This window comes from Saccopteryx bilineata, chromosome 1, assembly GCF_036850765.1.
Source record: "Saccopteryx bilineata isolate mSacBil1 chromosome 1, mSacBil1_pri_phased_curated, whole genome shotgun sequence".
Classification (NCBI taxonomy): Eukaryota; Metazoa; Chordata; class Mammalia; order Chiroptera; family Emballonuridae; genus Saccopteryx; species Saccopteryx bilineata.
Window position 1 is genome coordinate 117,302,471 of NC_089490.1, and position 25,215 is coordinate 117,327,685.

The following is a 25,215-nucleotide window of genomic DNA, read 5'->3' on the forward strand; positions in this document are numbered from 1 at the left end:
AAGCTATCCTTCAAATACGAAGGAGAAATAAAAACATTCACAGATACAGAAAAGATGAGGGAATTTATCATCAGAAAACCCCTACTCCAGGAATTACTAAAGGGGGTTCTCCATTCAGATACAAAGAACAAAAAAAAACAGAGCCACAAGTAAAAGCTCCAAGAAGAACACAATAAAACCAAATTTAAACTGTGACAACAACAAAAAGAAAGAGGGGGAGAAGATGGAGATTAACAGTAGCAAAGGACGATGGAGTGCAAAAGTACTCACAAAATAGTTCGCTACAATGAACAGGGTAGGGACCCTTTTCATTACTCAAAGGTAACCACCATTGAAAAAACCACCACAGAAGCACATGAGATAAAAAAGATAGCAACAGAGGAAAGATGTATGGAATACAACCAAATAAAAACAAAAGATAGAAAAACGAAAGAGAAGGATCAAACAAGATACAAAACTAACAGAAAGCAAGATATAAAATGGCAATAGGGAACTCACAAGTATCAATAATTACACTAAATGTAAATGGATTAAACTCACCAATAAAAAGGCACAGAGTAGCAGAATGGATTAAAAAAGAAAATCCAACTGTATGCTGCCTACAGGAAACTCATCTAAGTAACAAGGATAAAAACAAATTCAAAGTGAAAGGCTGGAAAACAATACTCCAAGCAAATAACATCCAAAAAAAAGCAGGTGTAGCAATACTCATATCGGATAATGCTGACTACAAGACAGGAAAAGTACTCAGAGACAAAAATGGCCATTTCATAATGGCTAAGGGGACACTGAATCAAGAAGACATAACAATTCTTAATATATATGCACCAAACCAAGGAGCACCAAAATATATAAGACAGCTACTTATTGATCTTAAAACAAAAACTGACAAAAATACAATCATACTTGGAGACCTCAATACACCGCTGACGGCTCTAGATCGGTCATCCAAACAGAGAATCAACAAAGACATAGTGGCCTTAAACAAAGTCACAAGGATGGTTCAACATACATAAACGGTTAATGTAATACACCATATCAACAAAACAAAGAACAAAAACCATATGATTTTATCAATAGATGCAGAAAAGGCATTTAATAAAATATAACATCATTTTATGTTTAAAACACTCAACAAAATGGATATAGAAGGAAAATATCTCAACATAATAAAGGCCATTTATGATAAACCATCTGCTACCATCATATTAAATGACATAAAACTTAGGACTTTTTCCCTAAAATCAGGAACAATATACAAGGTTGTCCACTTTCTCCACTCTTATTCAATGTAGTACTGGAAGTTTTAGCCAGAGGAATCAGACAAGAGAAAGAAATAAAAGGAAAATATTGGGAAAGAAGAAATAAAGGTTTCACTTTTTGTAGATAGTATGATCTTATACATTCAAAACCCCAAAGACTCCACAAAAAGACTACTAGAAACAATAAATCAATACAGTAAGGTCACAGGATACAAAATTAATATACAAAAGTCTATCGCCTTCCTATATGCCAACAATGAAACAGCAGAAAAAGAGCTAAAAAAAAAATCCCTTTCATGTTTGCAATTAAAAAAAAAATACCAGCCCTGGCCAGTGGCTCAGTGGTAGAGTGTCAGCCTGGCATGCAGGAGTCCCCGGTTCGATTCCTGGCCAGAGCACACAGGAGAAGCGCCCGTCTGCTTCTCCACCCCTCCCCCTCTTCTTCCTCACTGTCTCTCTCTTCCCCTCCCACAGACATGACTCCATTGGAGCAAAGTTGGCCCTGGCACTGAGGATGGCTCTGCGGCCTCTGCCTCAGGTGCTAGAATGGCTCTGGTTGCAACAGAGTGACACCCCAGATGGGCAGAGCATCGTCCCCTGGTGGGTGTGCCAGGTGGATCACTGTCGGACACATGCGGGAGTCTGTCTGACTGCCTCCCTGTTTCCAACTTCAGAAAAATACAAAAAAAAAATACCTAGGAATAAAATAATATAGAATGTAAAGAACCTATATAATGAAAACTACAAAGCATTGTTAAGGAAAATCAAAAAAGAAATAATGAAATGGAAAAATATTCCTTGTTCTTGAATAAGAAGAATAAATACAGTCAAAATGACCATATTACCCAAAGCAATATACAATTTTAATGCAACTCCCATCAAAATCCCAGTGTCATTTTTTAAAGAAATGGAACAAAATATCATCAGGTTTATATGGAATTATAAAAACCCCCAAATAGCCAAAGTAGTCCTAAGGAAAAAGAACGAAGCTGGAGGCATTACAATACCTGACTTCAAATTACATTATAGAGCCTCGGCAATCAAAACAGCATTGTATTGGCAGAAAAATAGACACTCAGACAAATGGAACAGAATAGAAAACTCAGAAAAAAAACAACATGTATATGGTCAAATAATTTTTGATAAAGGGGCCAACAACACACAATGGAGAAAAAAAGGCTCTTCATCAAATGGTGCTGGAAAAACTGGAAAACCATATGCAAAAAAATAAAACTCGACTACAATTTGTCCCCTTGTTCTAAAATTAATTCAAAATGAATCAAAGACCTAAATATAAGACCTGAAACAATAAAGTACATAGAAGAAAACATAGGTACTAAACTCATGGACCTTGGTTTTAAAGAGCATTTTATGAATTTGACTCCAAAGGCAAGGGAACTGAAGGCAAAGTTAAATGATTGGGACTACATCAGATTAAGAAGTTTTTGCAGAGCAAGAGGAACTGACAACAAAATAAACAGACAGCCAACTAAATGGGAGATGATATTTTCAAACAATAGCACAGATAAGGGCCTAATACCCAAAATTTACAAAGAACTTATAAAACTCAACAACAAACAAGCAAACAATCCAATAAAAAAATGGAAAGAGGACATGAACAGACAATTCTCCCAGGAAGAAATCCAAATGGCCAACAGACATATGAAAAGATGCTCATCTTCACTAGCTATTAGAGAAATTCAAATCAAAACTATAATGAGATACCACCTCACACCTGTTAGATTAGCTATTATCAACAAGACAGGTAATAATAAATGTTGGAGAAGCTGTGGAGAAAAAGGAGCCCTCATCCACTGTTGGTGGGAATGTAAACTATATAGTACAACCACTATGGAAGAAAGTATGGTCATACCTCAAAAAATTAAAAATAGACCTACCATATGACCCAGTAATCCCTCTACTGGGAATATACCCTTAGAACTCAAAAACACTGTTACATAAAGACACATGCAGCCCCATGCTTATTGCAGCATTGTTTAGTGTGGACAAGACATGGAAACAACCAAAAAGCCCTTTAATAGATGATTGGATAAAGATGTGGTACATATATACTATGGAATACTTCTCAGCCATAAGAAATGATGACATAGATCATTTACAACAAAATGGATCAACCTTGATAACATTATACTGAATAAAATAATTAAATCAGAAAAGACTTAGAACTATATGATTCCATACATAAATGGGACATAAAAATGAGACTCAGGAACATATACAAGAGTGTGGTGGTTACTAATGGGGATGGGGGGGAAGGAAAGAGAGGGAGAGGTGTGGGGAGGGTAGGAGTAAAAAGAAAACCAGATAGAAGGTGATGGAAGACAATTTGACTTTTTTTTTTTTTTTTTTTTTCATTTTTTCATTTTTCTGAAGCTGGAAACGGGGAGAGACAGTCAGACAGACTCCCGCATGCGCCCGACCGGGATCCACCCGGCACGCCCACCAGGGGCGACGCTCTGCCCACCAGGGGGCGATGCTCTGCCCATCCTGGGCATCGCCATATTGCGACCAGAGCCACTCTAGCGCCTGAGGCAGAGGCCACAGAGCCATCCCCAGTGCCCGGGCCATCTCTGCTCCAATGGAGCCTTGGCTGCGGGAGGGGAAGAGAGAGACAGAGAGGAAAGCGCGGCGGAGGGGTGGAGAAGCAAATGGGCGCTTCTCCTGTGTGCCCTGGCCGGGAATCGAACCCGGGTCCTCCGCACACTAGGCCGACGCTCTACCGCTGAGCCAACCGGCCAGGGCGACAATTTGACTTTGAGTGATGGATATGCAACATAATTAAATGTCAAAATAACCTGCAGATGTTTTTTCTAAACCTATGTACCCTGATTGATCAATGTCACCCCATTAAAATTAATTTAAAAATAAAAAAACAAAAAAATATCAAACTCATACAAAAAAATCATACAAAATAATATTTGACCAAATATCTAGCACTAGGAACCAACCAAACTGACACATAAAATGAATCATCATAGACTTGGTAGTAAGAACATGACAACTTTAGCATAAAATAACATAGTTTATTTTATATTAGTTTTGACTTTCTTTTTTATATTCTTAATATCTACTTACATTTACTTACATTTTTGTTTATTTGATAATTAAGTTTGCTGTTTACCCTGGTCAACAACTATCTTCTTTTAGTAAATTGAAAAGATCATAACATGTTAGCACTTTTTCAGATCAACTTTGGGTTTAGCAGTCAACATTTGTCTCGCTTGCCCAAAGCAATTCCTCAGGTAACATCACAGAGATTAACATCAATCCCCAGGATTGTGCCCTAAAGTTTACAAGCAAAGAGTTTGGGGTCCTGATATGTCATTGGCTAAGACCTTATGAAATTTTAAAGGGCAAATCTAATGTCAAAAGAATATCTTATCTTAGTTTTCAAAGTCTACACACCTTAAAGGATTCACAATCATTGGAACTTTTAAGGTTTTCATAAATCAAATTTAATTACACTTTAGCCTACTATGAATACTGTATTAAAAATAACTAGAGATAATTTAACATTTTCCATATAATAATTGCCTCGATTCATTATCTTTTACTACAGGAGAGCTTTGATGAAAAAGATAGGTATAAACATCTAAACATCTAATATCAAGATCCCCTAGAGTAATGATTGCTTTCCTGGTGATAAACAGGTTTATCAAACTTTTATCAAAGTTTAAGGCATAGTTCAAGACCTCAAAAGAAAATTATTACTTCCAACCTATGGAGACAGATTTCTTGTTCTATAACTATTTTTAAATTTATCTTCCTTTAATGAAATCTTTGTTATATCTTCAATTGCATGATTTTGTGCTTTGGAGCAGTTTGAAAGAAACTTTCTAGGAAATAATTCTACCTGCTGCACTGAATTACTGTATTTACTCAGTCATATCACATCTGTGATGCCACTTAACACCTGCACCAGACTTATATTGGTGGTTTGCTGTTGTCTGTTGTGTGACTTAATGGCACAGAATATACAACATATGTTGGCAATTCTTTTGTAATATGTTTGAAAATGTGCATACAAATGAATCTTCTTCAGCTGCAAGAGCATGAATTTATAGTGCAATTAACAATTTGAGCTCACACCTGCTTTAAATACCACGTAGATTTGTATGTTAATTACAAGGTGTGCAGTGAGACCACCCAATGTCTCTATTCCATATGTAGTCTAAAGAAGTTGGGCAGAATTCAATTCCAAGTTTTGAGCCTTGTTTTAACACTCATCTTACATTTAAGAAATAAATATTCTTCCTATAGACAACTCAACTGCCTAAGGAATTAGAAAATAATATATCACATATTGTAAATAGCGGAAATAGAAAATTAAAATTATTGATTGGTTGAAAATATAATAAAATTTTACACCTAGAACTAAATAAATTCATACTTTGAACTCAAATACTTATTGAGTTGGTACCTCTTATTTGCCTAGTTCAACATGTCTGACCTGGAACACAGAAATAGTTCTTTAACTAATTTTGTCAATACTCTCCATTTCTACCAACAGCATGGGAAATTTACTATTGCTCCATATCTTTACCAACAATAAATGCAACAAACTTCTAAGCGTCAGTCTTGTTGAAATAACACCGTGGTCTTAATTGACATATCTCTAATCCTGGTGTGGTTTTCACTTGATGATTGGCTATTCTTATTTCCACTTTCATGAAATGGCTCATTTGCCAACTTGCCCAAATGTCTTTTCCCACTTTAAATGAAATGTTCATCTTACTGATTGATTTGAAGAAATGTTTATGCTGGTTTCTGGTTATGTTAATTGCAAGTACTTTCTTCCAGATTCTATCTAGTCATTTGTCTTTATTTTTTATTTTTTTCTATTTTTTCTGAAGTTGGAAACAGGGAGGCAGTCAGACAGACTCTCGCATGCGCCTGACCAGGATCCACCGGGCATGCCCAGCAGAGGGTGATGCTCTGCCCATCTGGGGCGTTGCTCCGCTGCAATCAGAGCCATTCTAGCACCTGAGGCAGAGGCCCTAGAGCCATCCCCAGTGCCCGGGCCAACTTCGCTCCAATGGAGCCTCGGCTGCGGGAGGGGAAGAGAGAGACAGAGAGGAAGGAGAGGGGGAGGGGTGGAGAAGCAGATGGGAGCTTCTCCTGTGTGCCCTGGCCGGGAATCGAACCGGGACTCCTGCACGCCAGGCTGATGCTCCACCACTTAGCCAATCGGCCAGGGCTAGTCCTTTGTCTTTATAAAAGCTTTACATAAATAACAAAGCTTAATTTTAATGTAGTAGATTCAATAATATTCTTCTTTATGGTCTCTATTGTGAGTTTTTAAAAACAAAGTATTTTCTTAACCTGAAGTTCTAAAGCTATTATTTTATTTCCTTGTAAAAGTTATAAAACACATCTTCTCATCTTTCATTTCTTAATCTAACTAGAATTTATTTGTTTGTGTAAGGCAACAAACCAATTTTATTTTTATTTTCCTTCAAGTAGGTGTTATTCCAGTGCCATTTATTGAATAGTTGCTCTTTTTATTTTTTCACTCTGTTGTAGTACAGGTGTCCATAAACCAAATAATCAGGTTTTGATCTAATGGTCTTCATTCCTTTAACAAGACCACACTGTATTACTTAACTCACAGAGTTTTATTAAAAATAGTTTTGAGGCCTAACCTGTGGTGGCATAGTGGATAAAGCGTCGACCTGGAAATGCTGAGGTCGCCGGTTCAAAACCCTGGGCTTGCCTGGTCAAGGCACATATGGGAGTTGATGCTTCCTGCTCCTCCCTCCCGTCTCTCTCCTCTCTCTCTTTCCCTCTCTCTCTCCTTTCTAAAATGAATAAATAAATAAAAAAATTAAAAAAAAATAGTTTTGAGCCCTGGGTGGGTAGCTCAGTTGGTAAGAATGTCATCTCCATACGATCCTTAGTCGGGGCACATAAAAAATTAAACAATAAATGCATAAATAAGTAGAATAACAAAACAATATTTCTCTCTCTTTAAAATTAATAAATAAATAAAATTTTAAAAATAGTTTTGATACCTGATAGAGCAGAGCTCTCCACCTCATTTTTTTTTTCAAAAGTAACAGCTATTTTTGATAATTCTGTCCTAATATAGCCTTTTTTTTTTTTTTTTTTGTATTTTTCTGAAGCTGGAAACGGGGAGAGACAGACAGACTCCCACATGCGCCCACCAGGGGGTGATGCTCTGCCCACCTCTGGGGCATCGCTCTGTTGCAACCAGAGCCACTCCAGCACCTGAGGCAGAGGCCACAGAGCCATCCCCAGCACCCGGGCCATCTTTGCTCCAATGGAGCCTTGCTGCGGGAGGGGAAGAGAGAGACAGAGAGGAAGGAGAGGGGGAGGGATGGAGAAGCAGATGGGCCCTTCTTCTGTGTGCCCTGGCCGGGAATCAAACCCGGGACTTCTGCACACCAGTCCAACGCTCTACCACTGAGCCAACCGGCCAGGGCCTCTTTTTTTTTTTTTTTTTTTTGAGAGAGAGAGGCAGAAAGACATCAATTTGTTCCTGTATATGCCCTGACCGAGATCAAACTGGCTACTCCTGAGCCGCAGAACGATGCTTCAACCAACTCCGGCAAGGGCTTATAATATAGCCATTTTAAGGTCAGCTTTTCAATATATTATTATTTTTTAATTGGAGCATAATTAAATATACATATAAATTTGTGAACAATTGATCATTATCTTATATGCATTTCTTTTCATTGTTAATATCTTTTGTTTTATTTTTTCTGTAAAGGTCTTGACTGTTTTTTATCATATTTATCCCTGTTTTTTATTTTTAGTTGATATTTTAAATAGTATTATTTGTTATTATTTTTGTTGAAATTATTATTATTTGAAAATATTCATTGCTCCCTTTTGGGGAATGGATATATTTTATTTTATCATTGAGATCAAGCTTGATTATGTCATATATATATGTTGTTACATATGTTATTTCTGGACAGTAATTTTAAGAGGCTAATGGTTTGATCTGTTCTTTTCTTTTTCTCATTAATTTTTTGTTTTAATATGAGAACAAGGAGGGCAGCGTGAAAGCTGACTTGAACAAAATGTAACATGAGCAGAAAAACATACTTAGACTTATAAACTACTGAAATTTTGGAGTCATTTATAACTGCTTTGTATTTTAACGTGTTTCTAAACCTTCTTTTCTTCTTTATACTCTCTTCCCTTTAATGCTAATGTGCTTTTAGACTGTTTTTGTTGGTTTGTTTTGTCAAACAGAGTTGAGGTGAGTTGGAGGGTCAAAAAATATATACATAATTGTAATAGCTAAGGTATTTTTTCACCTCCAAGAATCGATGTTTATCCTCTTAGGGGTGACATTGTATCAGGACATTTTAATCTGGAATAATTATATTTACTAACCCTTTGTCTTTTTGAAGATCAATGCAGTTGATTTTTTGTATAATGATGTTATGTAGTTACTTGCTTTAAGTCTCTATGTCTAATCATTTCTTTGTATTTAACTTTTTTTCATGTAGACAAATATATGCAAATAATGACAGAATTGTTTCCTGTTTACAAATCCTTATAATATTAACCTAATTGTATACTTTTCTTTCTGACTGGAGTAAAAGCCCCTGATACCATAATACCATATAGAACAGATTAGGTGATGTGAATTTCCCTGGCAGTTTCTGATTTCAAAATGAATATTTCTTGCACTTTTCTGTTAGCAAATTTATTTACTTTATGTATTTTTCTGATATTTTATATCAGACTAATTTTTATATGTTATTGTTAAATAATGCTAACCTTCTTTACCAACAATTTCTTAAAATATATAATAAATTGATTTAAAGAAGATAGTTTTAACCATTCAAATAACTATTCAACGTTAATTTGGCATTTTTAACATATTTCAGATGACTCAAGTTGTTGCTATTTCCAAGCCATTTTACTGATTTTATTTTCTTCAACTAACTTGTTTTAAAAAATTCCAAATATACATGAATTTTTTTTTAAAAGTACAAAATATGCCAACATACCTATGGTCAACAACATACCAACTCTTCACCTATGATCAATAAATAAGAATATTTTTCCAACTTGGTTAACTTCAACTAAATTGATGCTTTTCTTTAAGCATGAGTGGTTTTTAAATTTTGTTAAAATTCTTAACTACTATTGTTGAAATTAAATAGTTCTTGTAATTTAAAAAATATTTAATTTTCATTTTTATCTGGGTCTAGACGTATGGAGGAGTACATATTTGTTCTTCTTTACTTCCCTCCTTCTTGCCTCCTGTTCTTAAATTTGATAACATAATAAATTATATTTGTAATTTTTCTAGTAATTTTGAAAGGGTAAAAGAAAATAACGTTCATCTGGAATAGTTTATGCTCAGAAGAACAGAGTTCCAGACTATTGGGTCTTAAGAAAACCATTGAGCTATTTCATCTAATGCAAGGATTTATCTGGAAGATAGAGGGGGATAATTTGAAGAATATTTGAACTGGAATATACAAGCACCTGTGGAGACTAAGCTAATTCTAGTTATGTGTAATAACAACTGTTTTTTATGAATTGAAACATTTTAAGTTAATTGTTTAGTTACTTTCAGTTAAAAGTGTGCCAAACACATCACAATTTATGAGCTACACGAAACATGTAAGTGGCTAACACAGTTATCTATGCCCAAATCTTTTTTATTCCTGTGCCTCACCTTTAATCACTATGATATACTGACCATAAATTATGATTTGGCAAGTGATAAAAGCACAGAGCAAAAACTAGTTCAACTTAAAAGTTTAAGGTATTTTTAAAGAAGTATCCAAAGCTATTTGAATAGATGAGAAATTTATGTTTAATTAACATTTTTCTAAGCTTTGGAAAACATAGAATTTAAGAATACACTGTTATATACAAAATTATATTTTTAAAAAGCTAAATATATTGATAATTTTTAAGATTATAAGAATAAGCACAAATATCTTATAATTATCCATATAAAAATTTGAAAAATATTTATATCCAACCATACAAAAAATTGGAATTGTCCTTTAAATCCAGGAATATTATGGCAATTTAAAATATAATTTAACCATCCAATCTAATTTAGGTTTTTAGATATCTTCAGGTAAAATTATTACAGTCTGTTACTAGGACTTCAGATAATATAAGAAACTCCCCAAAGATGCCAAGTAACCTAATTCTTGGTTAGCATGAAAAAATCTTCTCAGTTGGAACATGCAGTTGTCTGGCAACCAGCTAATGACTGATGATGATTAGCAAATTAGTAGATTGGCCAATATGTTCACAACCTAATCATCTTCTTATTTAACTGACAGTTGATATCCTCATTCAACACTGTTAGTACATTAAAACAGATTTTAGGGATTTGTTGCTACTGTATTATTTTGGGGAGGTTTTTTAATTTTTTGTTTTTTTGACTGAAAAAGTACTAATTACTGCAAGACATAAACTGTCACTAATTTAGAGGAATCTAAGCATTCCTACTTTTCCATATTACATGGAAATATGTAATCTAACTTGTTTTCCCACTAATTCCAGTTATCAAAGCCAAAAACCTGAGAATCATCCTAAACTTCTTACTTTCTTGCATAGTCTAAATTGTTCCTATGTTTAGATTGTTTTGTTTAAATTTTTGACATTTCTTATTTCTTACATTTCTCTCTCTATCTCCCTAGTTGTTTGCCTATATTTAAATTCTCATCAAAATAAATAGCATCCAAACTGGTCTTCCAGTGTGAGAATAATTTCATCTTTCTTCTTTCCTTCTCCTTCATATCTGTAAAATGAGTATCAGATGTTACCCTCTTGTTTACCTTGCTTCAGTAGCATCATATTATCTACTGTTTAAAAGAGAAATTCTGGAATCTCTTTGCTTCATTCTTCATTCAAAGAGTAAGAAAATACTGAGCTGAAGATGAATTCTTTTCCAGGCCCTTTGATAGGATGTTATCCTTCCTGGAAAGTCTCATCTCTTAGAGAATATTCCCTCTCTGTCCACTTGGTTAGTAAAAGGAAGACCAAAGGTGACTTACATGTGATATAGTCCTGAAGGAGATAAATTAGACTACTTTTATCTTATAATTTATTTATAAATAACTTAATTCTTACTCTATTTTCCATAGTGTGCTCTATTATCTATCTATCTATCTATCTATCTATCTATCTATCTATCTATCTATCATCTATCTATCTATCTATTATCTATCATCTTTCTATCTGTATCTATCATCTATCTACCTATCTATCATCTATCTATCTATCTATCTATCTATCTATCTATCATCTATCTATCTATCATCTATCTATCTATCTATCATCTATCTGTCTCACTATTATCAGAGTGGAAAGATACTGATGTTGAAATTTTAGGTTAAAACTCAGCTTGAAATCTGACAAAGAGAACTTTTGTTCAACACTTAGAGTTGTAGGTTTCTCAGACCAACATTTGAGACAGAACAAAGGAAGTTTTCTCACCAGCCTAAATCAGTCCAAGAGGATTAGGATGATGCCAGACAAAAAGATTTTTATGGTAATAATGTTGCAAATTGCTTAGTTGTGGTACATTCTGGTTATTTTTTCCCAGAGATCTCTAGGAAAGTGACAGTGAAAATAAAAATTCTAAGGTTCAGAATTTTCTATCCCTAGGTAAAGATCATTCATTACTTACTATACTAACTGGAATAATGCTTGAAGAAGAAAGAAAAGGTCTTGGGTCCCTTTTATGGTTGTATGTCTTTTCATTTGTAAACCCATCTTCCCATTCTTTCCACTTATCCTTCTCTCTGACTTACTTAAATTTTCTAATTCTCTCTACTTGAGCCATGGCTTTGAAAATAACATTTTCTTTCTTATATATACTGCAAATACAAGCACTCAGTAAGCTGCAAATTTTTGAAGACTCAATGCAAAAACAAAACAAAAAACAAAGACTCAATGTAAATACACATTTTATTCTGTGCTCCTGGAGAAAAATTATTTTAAAACATCTGAAAAACAATTGAAATTACTGCTTTTTAATTGTATCTTTACTATAGAGTGAAATGCTGAGTGCAATGATTATGTTCTATTTTCTTTGTATTTTCAAAGCCTACTACAGGTCTCGAAACTTAGTACATTTATTATATTAAACACACACCACACACACACACACACACACAAAACCAGAAAAATAAAGAGAGGCCTTGGACAAAAAGACCAGTTTTGAATATTGGCCTTGCTACTGTTCTCTTGGAAAAAAAATACTGAAACTTTTTTTAAGCCAGGTTTATTCATTTATTAGTTTATTGACATTCATTTTTTGGTCATTTTATCATTCATCTATTTTCTATTATTTTAATCATATACTTAACCACATTAATAAATAAACAAGACAAAATTATATAGCATAGGTTAAGGTGATAAATTCATTGAAAAAATATAAAAGAGAAAGGGCTAACAGTAATATTGAGGGGATAGGAGATTGCAATTTTAAATAAGGTTGTCAGATCAATTTTATTGACAAAGTGATGTGTAACCAAAATTATAAAAATAATTGTAGAGATCTAGGGATGAGTATTTCAGGTAACAACCAGTAAAATGTCCCTAAAGCATATGAAAAGAAAACTAAGAACACCACTGGAGATACAGCAGAATATGTGAGAGAACAAGGTTAGAAAGAAAATGAGAACTTGATATAAAGAGCCTTACAAGCCATTAAAGAGGTTTGGTCTTTACACTGAGTAAAATGAAGAACCATTGGAAAGGTTGATGCAGAAAATGAATAGAAAACATTTTATGTTTCAAAAGAATAACTAGTTTTTGTGCAGAAGCAGAGAGAAAACAACTGTACTATTCCAGGGGAAAGATGATGTAGATTGGATTTGGTCATGAGCTAGCTAGAAGTGGTGAAAATCAGATGTTTAAAGGTATTAGCAAGTAAATTTTTAGTAGATTTATGGGTATTAAATTTGAGATGCCTACTAGACATATAAGTGAATATTTCAAGAAGGTATTATATATTTATAAGAAAACAATTAATTTATAAATTATTAGAAAGTAGAGAGTAGTAGCTAACTCCATAAAATTTAATGGGTAACTTACTACAAAAGTGAGATCAGGTAGAAAAAATTAAGCCCATGGGCTGATCAAAGGCATATGCAAAGGCATATGCTATTAATAGTTCAGGGGGATGAGGGAGAAACAGCAAAGGATATTGACAGAAAAAGATAACACAGAAACCATCAGTATGTGGTGTATTAGAAGCTAAATGAAGTATTTTAAGGAAGAAGTTGTCAACACTGCTATATATTATTAATAAATCACTTAAGTAAAGATGATGGGGGGACAAAATGGTGATGGAGTAGATGGACATACCAACTTCCACCTCCAGAACCAAAGTGAATTACAACTTAATTTTAAGAACTATTATCTGGAAAAACCACCTTTGGACAAAATTAAGAGGACACTTTAATCAAAGAACACTGAAAAAGCCACACTGAGACTGGTATGAAAAGCAGAAATATGGAGAAGGCTGCCCAGCTCCTTGGAGTGAGCAGCAGCCCGGAGAGACTCATGTGGCAGAAAGTGAGTTTAGCAGAGAAAGGAGGATCCTGGGCCACAGAAACTAAGCCCCAGCCTGCAGTTCCAGAGCTTAGAAGAGGCATATGGACAGTATTTAGCTGCAAAATAAGCCAGGATATTGTTTGTGAGAAAGAGACAGATTTCTCAGACCCAGGATTTATCATAAAGGGACTGTGCAAAAAAGCTCTTTCACAACCGCTCACCCGGGGCTTTGGGAGACAGGGATTGCTGGGAGGACCAGAGTAACAGGAAGTAACCTAGGAGGCACAGGGAGCAACACATTGAGGGACAGCCACCCTAACTCCTGGGCTGAGTCACTCCCCAAATCTAAATATTTTTTCCTCGAACCAGCAATAACAGCAAAGGAAAGCAGGTCACCAGGCAAACAGAAGCTCTACTGCTATAGTCAGAGCAAAGAATCACTTAGAAGCAGGGAACCATCAGGAATACAGTATTGAGTACTAAGGTTTGAGCTGCATTGCCACCTCTACACTGCTGAGTGCTTGCCAGAGGGTGGGTGGTGGCAGAACGTGGAAGCACAGTCCCATAAGTGGGGGCAGAAACTGGGGGCCAGCTGTGGAAGCAGCATGGGAGCAAGGGGAGTCCAGCCCATGGGTTATAAGCCAGTGCTGGCCATGACTGCAGCCTGGAGCAAGCACAGTCCCACTCAGCAGGAGTGGAAGCTGAGGGCAGCTGTGGTGGTGGAAGGAGTGCATGAAAGTGGTCCAAAAAGTGGCTGCAGGCTGGGCACGGGAGACTGGTCCCACCTGCCATCCCACCCAAAAGGGAAGACGAAAGCCGGGGAACCAGCTGAGACTTGTGAATGGTAGCAGGAGCACAGTCCTGCCTGTGGGAGTGGGGAGAAGGCTGGGGAAGGCTAAGACTTGCAGCCTGGACACATGAGCACAGTCCTGCCATTGGGGCCAGGCAGAGATAGGGAGCTGGCCAGGGTTTGCAACACAAACACGTGAACACAGTCCCACCTGCAGGGGGTTGAAGGCCAGAGGCTGGCCAGGGCTTTCAGCCCAGGCACACAAGGGCAGTCTGCCCCTCAGGAAAGGTGTGGAGGCTGGGACAGCCTCTGCTTGCATCCCCGGCATGTGAGACAGTCCAGCCTGTGGAGATAAGGCAGAAACCACAGTGACCACAGCACCAGGCCGGCACCAGCAACACCTGTGCCCAAAGACCAAGGCAGCAGCAAAGAGGGGGGCTGGCTGGCAGACAGACCACACCTAAGGAAAAAGAGGCCACACCCTGTGACCACACCCTTCTTATACACAGACAAAGTGGGAAGGTAGAGAAATGCAACCCAAATGAATCAACAAGAGAAATCCCCAGAAAAAGATTTGAATGAGATGGAAATTACCAAAATATTGGATGCAGATTTTACAATAATGATTGTTAGGATGCTCAAAGATCTTAGAACAGCAATGGATGGACCTAATGAGCACCTAAATAAAGAGATAGCAAGTATAAAAAAAGACATTGAAATAATAAAAATGAATCAGTCAGAAATGACATAAACAATATCAGAAATGAAGTCCACAATCGAAGGAATTAAAAGCAAGATGGATGAAGCTGAGGATTGAATCAGCAAGTTAGAGGACAAGATAAATGAAAGCTTGGAAGCAGACCAGCAAGAAGAAAACAGGCTCATAAAGTCTGAGGAAACTCTAAGAGAGCTCTGTGACAACATGAAGAGAAATAACATACACATCAGAGTGGTTCCTGAAGGAGAAGAGAAAAAACAAGAGATAGAGAATCTGATTGAAGAAATCATAGCTGAAAACTTCCCTAAATTGATGAAAGAAAAAGTCATACAAGTTCAAGAAGAACAGAGTTCATTAAGGATGAACCCAAAAAGGCCAACACCAAGACACATCATAATTAAAATACAAAAATTAAGAGATAAAGAAAGAATACCAAAAGCAGTAAGAGAAAAGCAGTCTATTACCTACAGAGGAGCCCCCATAAGGAAGATACCTGACTTCTCAACAGAAATATTAGAGGACAGAGGGAAATGGCAAGAAATATTTAAAGTAATGCAAAACAAGAGCCTACAACAAAGACTTCTCTATCCAGCAAGGCTATCATTTAAAATTAAAGAAGAAATATAAAGGTTCTTAGACAAAAAAAAAACCTCAAGGAATAAATTAAAACCATACCAATGCTACAAGAAATGTTAAGGGGTATGCTGTAAACAGAATAAAGGGGGAAAAATATTGTAAAAGAGGAATGTAGATTAAAAGAATAAAATGGTAATAAATAACTACATATCAATAATAACCTTAAATGTAAATGGATTAAATACTCCAATGAAAAGATATAGGGTAGCTGCATGGATAAGAAATCAGGACCCATATATATGCTGTCTACAAGAAACACATCTCAAAACAAAAGATACACATAGACTGAAAGTAAAAAGATGGAAAAAAATATTTCATGCAAATGGAAATGAAAAAAGCTGGGGTAGCAATACTTATATCAAACAAAATTGAATTAAAACAAAATATACAGTAAGGGATAAAGAAGATCACTACATAATGATAAAGGGAGCAATCCAACAAGAAGATATAATCATTACAAATATCTATGCACCTAATATAGGAGCACCTAAATATATAAAGCAGATTTTGATGGGCATAAAGAAAGAGATAAACAGCAATACTATAATAATAGGGGATTTTTAAAATTAAAGTGTCTTTTTTAAAATTAATTTTTAGAGAGGAGAGAGAGTGAAAGAGAGAGAGAGAGAAAGAGAGAGAGAGAGAGAGAAGGGGGAAGAAGGAGCAGGAAGCATCAACTCCCATATATGCCTTGACCAGGCAAGCCCAGGGCTTTGAACCGGTGACCTCAGCATTTCCAGGTCGACACTTTATCCACTGCACCACCACAGGTCAGGCTAATAATAGGGGGATTTTAATATCCCCCCCAACATCACTGAATAAATCATCAAGAAAGAAAATTAACAAAAAAACACAAGGCTTAAAGAACACACTAGATCAACTGAATTTAATAGATATCTTCAGAACCTTTCATGCTAAAGCAGCAGAATATACATTCCTTTCATGAGCTCATGGTACATTCTCTAGGATAGACCACATGCTAGGACACAAAATGAGTCTCAACAAATTCAAGAAGATTGAAATCATATCAAGCATCTTCTCAGATCACAATGGCATGAAACTAGAAATCAACTATAACAGAAAAACTGAAAAACACTCAAACACTTGGAAACTAAATAGCATGTTATTAAATAATGAATGGGTTAACAATGACATCAAGGAAGAAATAAAAAATTAAACAAATGAAAGCGAACATACAACAACTCAAATTTTATAGGACACAGCAAAAATAGTCCTGAGAGCCCTGGCCGGTTGGCTCAGCGGTAGAGCGTCGGCCTGGTCCCCCTGGCGTGCGGGGGACCAGGGTTCGATTCCCGGCCAGGGCACATAGGAGAAGCGCCTATTTGCTTCTCCACCTCCTCCCCCTCCTTCCTCTCTGTCTCTCTCTCTTCCCCTCCCTCAGCCAAGGCTCCATTGGAGCAAAGATGGCCCGGGCGCTGGGGATGGCTCCTTGGCCTCTGCCCCAGGCACTAGAGTGGCTCTGGTCATGGCAGAGCGACGCCCTGAAGGGGCAGAGCATCGCCCCCTGGTGGGCAGATCGTCACCCCTGGTGGGCGTGCTGGGTGGATCCTGGTCGGGCGTATGCGGGAGTCTGTCTGACTGTCTCTCCCCGTTTCCAGCTTCAGAAAAATACAAAAAAAAAAAAAATAGTCCTGAGAGAGAAGTTCATAGCACTGCAGGCATACCTTAAGAAGCTAGAAAAAGCCCAAATAAACAATTTAACCCTGAATCTAAATGAATTAGAAAAAGAACAGCAAGTAAAACCCAGAGGAAGTAGAAGGAAAGAAATAAGAAAAATCAGAGTGGAAATAAATGACATAGAGGCAAAATAAAAAACAATAGAGAGGATCAAAGAAAGCAAGAGCTAGTTTTTTGAAAAGGTAAACAAGATAGATGCACCTTTCACCAGACTCAGCAAAAAAGAAAGAGAGAGGACTCAAATAAATAAAATTAGAAATGAGAGAGGAGAAGTAACAACTGACAGAGCAAAAATACAAAGAATTGTAAGAAAATACTATGAAGATATATATGCCATAAAATTAGACAACCTAGGCAAAATGGAGAAATTCCTAGGAACATATAATCTTTCAAAAATCAATATAGAAGAATCAGAATACCTAAAGAGACCAATTACAACAAATGAGATCAAAACAGTTATTAAAAAACTTCCAACAAAGAAAAGTCCTTGGCCAAATGGCTTCACAGGCGACTTTTACCAAATATTCAAAGAAGAACTAACTCCAATCCTTCTCAAGCTATTTCAAAAAATTCAAGAGGAGGAAAGACTACCAAACTCCTTTTATGAGGCAAGCATAATACTGATTCCAAAACCACCAAAGACACTACAAAGAAAGAAAACTATAGACCAATATCCCTGATGAACTTAGAGGCTAAAATTCTCAACAAAATATTAGCAAACTGGATCCAGAACTACATGAAAAAATCATACATCATGATCAGGTGTGATTTATTTTAGAAAGACAAAGCTGGGACAATATTTGCAAATCAATCAATTTGATTCAACACATAAAGAAATGAAAGAATAAAAATCACATGATAATATTAATAGATGCAGAAAAAAACATTTGATACTATCCAGCACCCATTTATGATCAAAATTCTCAGCAAAGTGGCAATACAGAGATCATATCTCAAAGTGATAAAGGCCAGCTATGAGAAACCCAAAGCAAGCATTATAATCAATGGGCAAAAATGAAAAGCAATCCCCTTAAGATCAGGAACAAGGTAGGGGTGCCCCCTTCTACCACTCTTATTCATCATAGTTTCTGAAAGTCCTAGACACTGCAATCAGACAAGAAGAGATAAAAGGCATCCAAATTGAAAAAGAAGAAGTAAAGCTATCATTATTTGCTGATGATATGATACTGTACATAAAAAACACTAAAGTCTTGGTCAAAAAACTCCTGGACCTGATAAATGAATTCAGCAAAGTGGCAGGATATAAAATCAATATTCAGAAATCAGTGCCATTTTTATACATCAACAATGAACTGTCTGAAAGAGAAATTAAGATAACAATTCTCTTCACTATTGAAACAAACAAAAAAATAAAGTATCTAGGAGTAAATTTAACCAAAGACTTGTTAAAGACTTGTACTTGGAAAATTATAAAACATTGATAAAGGATATCAAGGACGATACAAACAAGTGACAGCATATACCGTGTTCATGGATAGAAAGAATAAACATAATTAAAATGTCTATATTACCCAAAGCAATCTATAAGTTCAGAGTAGTTTTATTAAAATACCAATGACATACTTCAAAGATATAGAACAGATATTCCAAAAATTTATATGGAACCAAAAAAGAACATGAATAGCCTCAGCAATCCTAAAAAAGAAGAATAAAGTGTTGGGTATCACACTTCCTGATATCAAGTTATACTACAAGGCCATCATACTCAAAACAGCCTGGTACTGGCATAAGTACGAGCATACAGATCAATGGAACAGAACAGAGAACCCAGAAATAAACTCACAACTTTATGTACAATTATATTGTACATATTTGACAAATGAGGTAAGAGCATACAATGGAGTAAAGACAGCCTCTTTAACAAATGGTGTTGGGAAAATTGGACAGCTACCCGCAAAAAATAAAACTAGACCACCAACTTACACCATTCACAAAAATATACTTAAAATGGATAAAAGACTTAATGTAAGTAGTGAAATCATAAAAAATTTGGAAAGAACATAACAGTAAACTCTCCAATATCTCTCGTAGCAATGTTTTTGCTGACTTATCTCCACAGGCAAATGAAATAAAGGACAGGATGAACAAATGGGACAATATGAAACTAAAAGCTTTTGCACAGCAAAAGACACCATTAACAAAATAAAAAGACAACCCACACAATGGGGAAATATATTCACCAATACGTCTGACAAGGGGATAATAACCAAAATTTATATAGAACTCGTAAAATTCAACACCAGGAAGATAAACAATCCAATCAAAAAATGGGCAAAAGAAATGAATAGACACTTCTCCAATGAGGACATACAGATGGCCAATAGGCATATGGAAAAATGTTCAACATCACTAATCATTAGAGAAATGCAAATTAAAACCACAATGAGATATTACCTGACATGTGTCAGAATGGCGCTCATCAATAAAACAACACAGAATAAGTGCTGGTGAGGATGTGGAGAAAAGAGAACCCTCCTGCACTGCTGGTGGAAATGCAGACTGGTGCAGCCACTGTGAAAAACAGTATGGAGATTTCTCAAAAAATTAAAAATGGAACTGCCCTTTGACCCAGCTATTCCATTTTTAGGAATATATTCTATGAATACCAAATCACTGATTCAAAAGAAGAAATGCACCCCCATGTTTATTGCAGCATTGCTTAAATAACCAAGGTCTGGAAATAGCCCACAAGTCCATTAGTGGACAAGTAGATTACAAAGCAGTGGTACATATACACAATGGAATACAACACAGTCTTGAGGAAGAAGGAAATCTTACCTTTCACAACAACATAGATGGACCTGGAAAAAATCATGCTAAGTGAAATAAGCCAGGTAGAGAAAGAAAAATATCATATGACCTCACTCATCTGAGGAATCCAATGAACAATGTGAACTCAGCAACAGAACAGAGGCAGAGGCGGGATCAAAGCGACCATAGAAAAAGCGGTCAGAGGGAAAGTAGAAATGAGATGGGAACAGAAAAGGGAAACAGATCAATGATATTATTTTATATATACGTAACACAGCATTATAGAGAACAGGACAGCAAATCCTGGAGGGGAGGGGGGGAAGGCATTGGGAGGAGGGGACATGAAGGGGGATGAGGATAATAAGGAGGTAGGGGAGATATATTCAATGGGACACTTGACTCTATGTAAACACAAATTAAAATCACAAATAAAAAAATAAAGATGATAATGGATCACCAAATACAACAGCATAAAAGTCGTTTTTGACCTTGATAAGAGCAACTTTTGTGGAATGGTAAGAGATGTGAACTAATGGTGAAAGTGAAGTATTATTAGAACATGGTTTAAAACATGTTTTGAATATATTTTTAAAATATTTATATGTATGTGCATATATGTATGTTATATATATAATATGTAAATGATATATGACATATTATTTGGCATATAATTTTACATATATATATACAGATAATACATATTTTTACACATATAAACTTGTAAAGTGGGACAAAAAATGATCTGTATAAGGAAGTCAATGTGGTTCCAAAGCCATACACTAATCCCCACACACAGTTACATGGAATTATGTCCTTAAATAGCTGAAAGACATCAGTATACAATATACTGTCCTCAGATATGTTTAGGAAAAATTCATCTACCATTATAAGAGGAAAGAAAAACTCTGTGGGTTCAGCACCAGGTAAATGTGTATAGGTAATCAAAAGTAATCATCTGTATTCATTTTCTAATGCTGCATAACAAATCACTACAAATTTAGCGGCTTCAAATAAACCATGCTTACTATCAGTTTTCATGGGTCAGAAGTCCATACAGCCTGGCTGTTTACAAGGTGTCAGTCAAAATTGTGGTGCTTGCTTGCCAGGTTACATGGTTGTTGGCATAATTAATTTTGTTATAGCTATAAAACTCATGACAGCATGCTTATTCAAAACTTTGAATCTCTTCCTTGAGAGACCTAAGTCCTCTTTAAACGAGTTATCTTGATCAGTCCACCCAATTTAGGATAATCTCCCTTTTGCTTAACTAAAATCAAGTGATCAGAGATATTTATTACATCTGCCAAATTCTTTCATCTTTGCTATATAATGTGAGTGATATTCCATCACCTTTCCATATTCTGTTGCTTGGAAATCATTCACAGGTTGTGCTCACATTCAAGCAGAAGGGTCTATACAAGAGCCTGATTTACTGGGGTTCATTCCACTGTGTCTTCTAGTTCACTCTTTGATTTTAGTGTTATTTTTTTTATGGGAAAGCAAGCAAAGTCAATAACTAAGAGTCAAATTTGGCAGAAGATAGTAAAGACATAGGAAAAAGAAAAAGTTTAGAAGAAATAGTCATATGAAGGAAGAGGAGAGAGAATGACTGGATAAGGACCCACTTGAGACTGGCCATGCATGTAACGTGAACATGGCATTATTTTATGTTTTGCTTCCATCGTATTAGGCTGTGTGAGTTCTGTAATGGAGTAGGCAGACAGATAAATTTTTGCTCATGAGAGTACAGCACAGGGAAGGGAGAAGAAATTAGTTAATTGCACAATAAGATAAATTGATTTTGTATCTTCTGAAATGCACAAAATAATGCTTTAACCTAAGCATTCAGAAGAACTCTGATTGAGTTTGAATTAATGTGTTTGAACATAAGTATTGTAAATTCTGTGAATATTCAATATTTATTTAATATTTGTAATAATCGCTAATTCTTTTGCTTGTTTGGGAAATTTTCAAAGGAATGTCACATTTATTATCTTCAGTGTTAATACTTTTATTCATATCTCAGCATATTAAACACACTTCAGTATTTAATAGATTTTCATAATAACCAAAATACATTTTTTTCTTGTCTTTCAGATCTTTATCTCAGGACAGTTTTAATATTCAGATGTAGTGAATATGAATATAATTAAAACATCTCTAACAATATCCAATTACTTTTATAAAGTTGATGATAAAGCCTGACACTGTACTTCACATTCTGATATAAGATATTGTTATACATAAATTTTGAAGCATTTGTTCATCTTTGTATCCAAAAAGTCATTGTCTAAACCCATCCTTTGGGTGTAGAGATGGCTTAGAGATAGCCCACTCAGAATGCTACCGGTGGTCATTTTTGAGGTCTGAATTCCTCCAGGCAGGTGTTTAAGTGAATCACAGCAAAGCTTAGAATGTCACAATGCAGAGGGATGAGCAGTAGCACTTACTCAGAAAACCTGAACCATATACTGAAAATGAGAGAGAGAGAGACTCCAAATACAAGTTGAAGGAAAGAAAAAAGATAGAAGAGATTTCAAATTATTCATACTCCATGAATAATATTACTAAAGATTGGTTCCATGTTTTGGCTCCATGTTTTGTGATTATGCTAATACCCTGAACTCCATTAGATATGTACACATTATTGCTTCTAAAGGAGCAACTTGCTAAATTATGCTATAATAACCAGAAAGACTTACATTTCCAATAATATTAATTTTATATCAGTAATTTAGACACTAATCTCTATAGTATCATCTTACAACTGTGAAGTCTTACATTCACCTAGATATGAAATACTACCCAAATGCCTATAATCTATTATCATTTTTAATTTTTGCATACTACATATGACACCACATCTTCTCTCATGTTAATGTGGTTAGTTTGCATGATACTTATAATAATCACAGAAATATAAAAAACAAGGAAAGTTAATTATTATTTTTAAAATGTTTAATACCTGAACAATAGAAACTAATAAAATCAAGCTAACAAGAATAATGACATGAATGATGAAGTAACTAGCTTGTTTAAAACCCATTACTCTAATAAAAGAGAAGCAAAAAGCTAGAAGAAAGGGAAGCATAGCTAAAGTGATTGCTTTAATTTTTTTTTAAATTATAGCAAAGAACAGATTTTTTTTCAGCTACAAGAATTATAAGTTATATGATTTGAAACTTTAATTTTTTTAGATCAAGCATACTTGATCATTTCTCTCATTTGTACTTTTTCTGCATCTTTGCCTGATACTTTTTATCATTTAATTACCTTATCAATCACTTTGCCCCTTTAGTTCTTAAGTACTGCTGAAAATCATCTTCAGAACATTGGAAAGCAAAACTGATTTGCCCTTCTTTCTCCTTTTTCTGTTTTTTTTTTTTTTTAATCAGCAAAGACTGAGCTCAACATAGCTGAAAATTATGTATTTGATTTTAGCAGAGTGGTTAAGTGTTTATTAAACCTTTACCTTTCTTGATTATAGTTATAGGAATCCAGCAGAAGAAATACAATTAAAGGAACAAAAATTAAAACAATATATTGAAACAACCATAAGAAATTGACCAGGCCTCTAGTAGATTCATTTCTTAATAACAACCAATCAAGGACAAGCTAACAAAAAACTCAAGAGGTGAATGCACGCATGCGCATGCACACACACACATTTTATGATTCCACAAAATCCACAATCATTCCTGTATAGTTTACTTTGATTATTTATAATCATAGAGACAAAGAAATAAAAGTAAATGAATTTAACACTTAATTTAGCCACCAAAAAATATGTTATATTTTTTTGTGACTATTTGATTTTGAGACATATGTATTTTGATATTCTGGCAAGAAGTGATTCTGCAAATATGTGGAAATCATTAGTTTATTTATATGTTTCATATAAACAAATATTAAGCTCATTAAAAAGGAAACAGAAACCAGTTTTTAGCCAGTTAGCTCAGTTGGTTGCAGCATCCTCCCAATAGGACAAGAGTGTGGGTTTGAATCTGGTCGGGATACATACAAGAGTCAGCCAATGAACACATAAATAAGTGAGATAACAATCTATGTTTTACTCTCACTTACTCTCTCCCTTTCTCTCTTTAGAATCAATAACAAATAAATAAATGTGCTTTAAAAAATACCACTAACTATGCTAGATATTTTAAAATATCAGAAAAGAAAATTGTATCTCAGAGAAATTGCCTTCAGAGTACATGTGATCTCTTGGATGGCATTCTAGAACAGAAAAACAGTCATTAGGGACAAACTTGTGAAATTGAGTATAGATTTAATAAATAGCGATATATGACTAGCACATAAAGCCATTTTGTTCAATGATGGACTACATATATGACCGTGGTTGATCCTACAAGAAAGATTAAAATGGGACTGAGCCTGACCAGGCTGTGGCGCAGTGGATAGAGCGTCGGACTGGGATGCGGAGGACCCAGGTTTGAGACCCGAGGTTGCCAACTTGTGCACAGGCTCATCTGGTTAGAGCAAAAACTTGGACCCAAGGTTGCTGGCTCGAGCAAGGGATTACTCAGTCTGCTGTAGCCCCACGGTCAAGGCACATCTGAGAAAGCATTCAATGAACAACTAAAGTGTCTCAATGCGCAACAAAAAACTAATGATTGATGCTTCTCATCTCTCCGTTCCTGTCTGTCTGTCCTGTCTATCCCTCTCACTGACTCTCTCTCTGTCTCTGTAAATAAATAAATAAATAATCTTAAAAAAAAATGGAACTGAAAAATTCTTATCACCTAGTGACATCATAGCTATCATAATGTCATCACACA